Here is a 5,972-nt window from a genome sequence, read left to right on the forward strand (position 1 = left end):
TTGGTATTGGTATTGGTATTAAAGGGGGGCGCCCTCGCGGGCGTCCAAGCACTTAAGCCACCAGACGGGCCCGTTGTGCTCCCAGGCCGCTCTAGAGGGCGTCCAGAATGCCGCCCCTCCTATAAAACGTCAGCAACTTTTTTAGCCCAATACCGTGCACTGATCATCGATCAGGGCCGTTCCGAAGACTCCCAATCTTGCCCATGTCAAGGCAGGGCACTCGGTGAGCAGATGATACGGGGTTTCCTCCCCTTCCATGCACCACCTACACTCCGGGTGGTCTCCAATTCCTAGCAAGCAAAGATGCCTCCTAAACCTGCAATGTCCTGTGTAGGCCCCTGTTAGTGCTCTACACTCCCTTCTGGCCAGTCTAAGCAGCTCCCTGGTCCGAGGAAGGGCGGGCCCATCCATCATAAGCCTTGCCTGCCTCATTCCCAGAGCAACTCTCCAGCCTCCAGTGGCCCGGTCTCTCGCCCAGGCTTCGAGAGCTCCCCGCCTCACACACGGGGCGATCCCCAAGCGGGGCTCTGACCCTATATGCCTATGCGAGGAGCAATCTCTGGCTAAGGCGTCCGCTCCCTCATTGCCCCGGATACCGGTGTGACCCGGGACCCAGACCAACGTGTCATTATCAGAAGGTGCTCTGCATATGCCTGAGCATAGACCCCGTGTTCTTCCCTCAGAATATGCAATATCTCGTTCACCACTAGGCACCACAGGAATGGGGACAAAACCCCGCCCTGTGGACAACCCCGTGATGAACCGATGGAGACCTGCTCCCCACCCAGTCTTGCCTCGACCCTCCGGTCGGTTAGCATGGAGCGGATCCACCTTACGATGGCCGTCCCCACTCCAGTACGCTCCACCGCCCTGCAGATCGAATACAGGGCCGTGTTACTGAATGCCCCTTCGATGTCAGAGAACACGCACACCGACAGCCGTCCCGAGCCCATACCCTCCTCCAACCTGGAAGTGAGATGGTGAAGAGTTGAACCCACAGACCCGCCACTTCGGTACGCATGCTGAGCTGGCTCTAAAGGGGCCTCCAGCTCCACCCAGTCCCTCAGATACCGGTCGACCAGTCTCTCCAGAGTCTTCATAATGAAGCTGGTGAGGCAAACGGGCCGGTACCACTTCGGGTCCGTGTAGTCACTCTTCCCTACCTTGGGAATGAACACTACCCTGCTGTGTCTCCACGGCTCGAGCATGTACCCCCTCGCAATAGAGGCTGTGAACAGGTCCATCAGCGGGCTGGTCAGGAGACATCCGTCCCTTTGCAGCAGAGCCGAAAATACTCCATCCCCACCCGCCGACTTGAAGGGGCCAAAGCTGTCAATAGCCCACCTCAGCCTACTATGGGTAACCACTTTCCTTGCCGTGGCGTAGTCGCATCCAAGACGACCCCCGGCTTCAATATTCCCCCCTGCGTCCGGATCAGCGGACCCTGGGAAGTGCGTGGGTCAGCAACCGTTGTAGTGTGTTGGCTGGTTCCGCTGTGTAGCCACCGCCGGTCCTGCAGACCACTCCCAGTCTTCCCGCAGGGTCACTTCTGAGTACCCTAAGGAGCCTAGGCGCGTCCGGGGTATTCACTACTCCGTCACAGTAGCTCCTCCAGGCCTTCCTCTGTGATGCCCGTAGTTCTTTTTTGTACTGTCTGCGGACCTCCCTATAGAGATCCCAGTCCGCACCTTGGCTGCTGATCCTCGCTGTATTGAACAGTCTCCGCACTTTTCTCCTAAGACGCTCCAGGGAAGAGCTCCACCAAGGAGTCCTCCCCGCCCTATGCTCCTCTATCTCAGGGCAGCTCTTCTCGAAAGCCCGTATCATAGCAGAGCTGACTCGGTCGGTGGGCTCGTCAATCTCCTCCATTTTCCGGTGTTTTCTTGGTAAGCCCCCTAGGCGCCAAGCGAGCTCCTCCCTATAGAGTTCCCAGTTTGTTGCCCGGGGGTTCCTAAATCTAACGGGCTCCCGAACACCCATCTCCAACCCAAAGGTGATGTATCTATGGTCCGACATAGAGTCCTCCCCACAGACACACCACCCATTTATTTCCGGGAGCAGAGCCCTGGGACAAAGTGTTAACCGAGCTCCGGCCAGTCGTGAAAAACGTGGGTTCTACCCCTCTATCGGTAGACTAATTGGTTTTGAAAAAGCCTTAATACAAAGTCGGAGAATCCTACTACCGAATTAACTTTTCGCTCGCTGGGGGTAAGATTAGAAAAAACAGAGCCAGCCTGGGATGAGCTTCAAGAGATTCAATCGGAGATTGAAGAATTAGAGCAAGATGACAAAGTAGTAAGTCACGAAAATATGAAAGAGAGAGAAGAATTTGAGGATGATTTTGATAAACGTATAGGACAATTAAGGTAATTTTTGCAGCAATAAAATTCATTTTTCTCTCAAATTTCTCTATTTCTCTTGCACCGAAAGCAGCGTTGCTTTCGGTGCTTTCAGTAAAGTTACAGCTAATTGGTTTGCCAAATTTGACTGGGAAAGGTTTCCAAAGCAATTCTAGATCAAAATCCATTTTACGAGATTGATCAAAAGTTTTTGTACTTAGAAAACGCGCTGTCGTGCAAGAAGAGAATTGAGTAACGTTTATAATTCTAGAACAAAACATCTGATATTTATTTAATATCGAATAAATTTGATAGTGTAATACGCAAACACTGGGAATCAGATAAGTATGAAGAATCTTTGTCTGGAGATGAGTGTGATAATAAAAGACAGGTAGTTGCGTCGTCTTTCGATGCAGTGTTGCTATCAAGCGCCATGAATGAAGTAGTAACTGAGGGAAACATTTGCCGTTGTTTGTTAGATAGTGGAAGTCAAAGCAAATTTATTACGGAAAGGCTTTTCATAAACTTGAATCTAAGCTCCTTTAAAATAAACCATGTGGTTAAGGACGTACTACAGCGCTTGGTAAATATAACTCAAGGCATAGGTTTTTAGTTTTGCCAAAAATTACCGGAAATTTGCCGCTTACTAATTTTGACAATAATCAATTAGTTTTGCAAAAAAATATTTATTTGGCGGATCCCAATTATGCATTTCACCACACTTGTGTTACTAGGTTAGTAGGTTCTACTGTGTTATGGTCAGTGTTATGACCGAGCAGTGAAAACTACGTTGCTAAATAATGTGTTTGGATATATAGTAGCGGGAAAATTAAATTATGGTAACTATTATTTATGCAATTACGCAACGAACGAGAAGAAGGAAGACCAGCTATAAGGACAAATCACAAAATTTTGGACTATAGAAGAGCCTACGAGAAGTGACAAAATATTATCACAGTCGGAAGAGTATTGTGAATTTTGGTACAAGCAAATAATAATACGTGACAGGACGGGAACTTTTGTAGTAAAATGTCGGTTAGTAAGCTTGGAGAGTGCATAAAATATACGTATACATATGCATAAAATATAATCGATTGCTTATAATCGATTTTTATGACTGGAGAGAAGATTGTTAAAATGATACTCTTAATACCGATTATGTCACATTTATGAATGACTATAATGTAGTAGAACATTAAAATTTACTGAAGTCTTAAATTTAGGTTTTTTTCTGCAACAACTACTTACTTATTGCTTATTCTCTCAGTAAATGGAAGTAAACCAGGTAAGTGAAATCCAGTCTCTCACAGACAAATGGTAACATGTGAGTTCTAGTGACAATCCAGCTGATATTCTTTCAAGGGGTACATCGGCGAAGAGTTTGCTGAGAATAAATTGTGGTGTGAGGGTCCTGGGTTGTTGTCATTAATTAAGTGTGATTGGATGTTTAAGGCGAGTGTGAAATAGATTTAGAAATTCCAGAACAATTGTTTGAAGTTAACAGTTGTGATAATGAGAATGAGATTTTAAATGACCTAATAAATAGGTATTCTTCTTTCATGAAAACAGTAACCGTAAGTAATAGTAACTTACACTCGTAGATTTATGAAAAATAAAATTAAACATAAAGTAAGGTAGAAGCAAATTATTCAAAAAATTATTTTTGTCTAACACCTATCGAGATTAAGACATCAATTCACCTCCTAATTAGCCATACCCAGAAAGAGTGTTTTCCGGAAGAATATAAGAATCTAAAACAAGGTAAACAGTTTAGCCAACGTAGCAAAATACTATCGCTAAATCCATTTTTAAACAAAAACGTCTTAAAGCAACCATCCAATTATTCTTCCCAAGGGGCATGCTTTAACTAAATCAATAGTGAGATAAGAGCATATGAGATAAATGCACTGCGGTGAACAAGTTTTGTTAGATTCAATTAGGGAAAAATATTGGCCTATTTCTGGTCGCAATGAATGTAAAAGGGTTGTCAAATCTTGTGTGACCTGTTTTATGGCTAAATCAACTAGTCTTGAATATCAAATGTGTGAATTACTAGATGTAAAAGTAACAAATATCGTTCCATTTTTTAATGTTTAAACTGACTTTGCTAAACTTGTTAAGAGATATATCTGCCTGTTCGTCTGCATGAGTACTAGGGCGGTGTATTTAGAGTTATCTACGGAACTAACGACTGAAGCGTCTTTAGCAACCCTTAAAAGGTTTGTCGGTAGACGCGTAAAACCTCCGATGTCCAAATAAAAAGACCCAAATACACTTTTAAGCGGTTTTTAGAAAAAATTTGGTTTACATTTGAAGACTTTTATATTATTTTGATTCAAATGACTCAATCCTAAACGCCAGGCTTCTCTGTCCTCTCTCCTCTGACCCCAAAGACTTTACAGCCCTAACTCCGGCACATTTTTTGATTATTAAGAGTATGACAACTTTGCCTAAGTTAAAGGTCACCGAAGTTTCTGAGGATCGTTTGTGACAAGTGGCAAAAATTACAAACTGTTACCCAACATTATTGGTCAAGATGGCAAAAGAAATTTCTTAGTGAACTTCAGACACGCACAAAATAGAAGAAACAAGATGACTTGATGAAGGTCGGTTGTTTAGTGCTTGTCAAAAATTACAATGCAGCTACCTGTGAGTGGCTGGAGAGAATCGTCAAAATGCTTCAAGATGACAATGGTGTGTGTAGAGGAGTGCACGTCAACGTTCGTAGTGGAGAAATTCGTAGATCTGTGGGAAGTATTTGCGTTTTACCAATTGCAATTGCAATTGGCTTCGTGATGTATTATTTCGATAAAAATATATTGGTCAAAGGTAGTCAATAATTTGTAGTTCTCAGAGTTTGTGTTGAAAAACAGGGGTGTGTATTTACGAAGTTTTTTTTAATTTGATAATATTTGTGGTGCTTCATATCAATAAAACTGTGTGCTGCGGCAATAGACCGCATAGGTAAAAAGCACTTTCGACGGCGGATCTCTTAAAAAATAGTGACGATTGGTATAACCACGCATAATGTCTCGTGACGATGTACGATACGCGGTAATAGTCGAAAATAAATTAAGAATGAGATTTATTTATGTGGTAATATGTCCAACCTGAATTGTCGTAGAAACATCTAAATTAATACTGTATCGCATTTAGGATGTAGAAACTTCTAATAAAACGACTAAGTATACCTAGCTTAAAGTTGTATTCTAAACTAAACCTAATAGCAAAACTCAATTTACAGTAGGTCTGAATAAATGTCGAAACAGGTGGCCTATCGAATACCTATTTATTCGTTTTTAGAGGGTGAGCCGAACTTTTGATAACAAGCTGTCATTGCAAAACAAACATTTATTCTGTTTAATTAAATTGCTAATAGCTTTGTTTTTCTGACAAACTTTTGATTACTATTTACAAGCTAAATTAATAAATTGTGGTCATTCTATTCTTTCGTACAATCCCTTCATCCATCGCACATCTCTCCTCGTTTCTCTGTTCTTATAACGACTAGATATTCTCTCAGTTCTTAGTTTATTTTCAAAACTAAACCTGTAACCTAAAACTATATTTTTATACTTCTCTACTACTGCTTACATTGCATGGCGTTTCTTTTATTTTTGTTTCGTCTAATTG

Source organism: Cylas formicarius, unplaced genomic scaffold (assembly GCF_029955315.1).
Source record: "Cylas formicarius isolate icCylForm1 unplaced genomic scaffold, icCylForm1.1 PGA_scaffold_1__22_contigs__length_36826433, whole genome shotgun sequence".
NCBI lineage: Eukaryota > Metazoa > Arthropoda > Insecta > Coleoptera > Brentidae > Cylas > Cylas formicarius.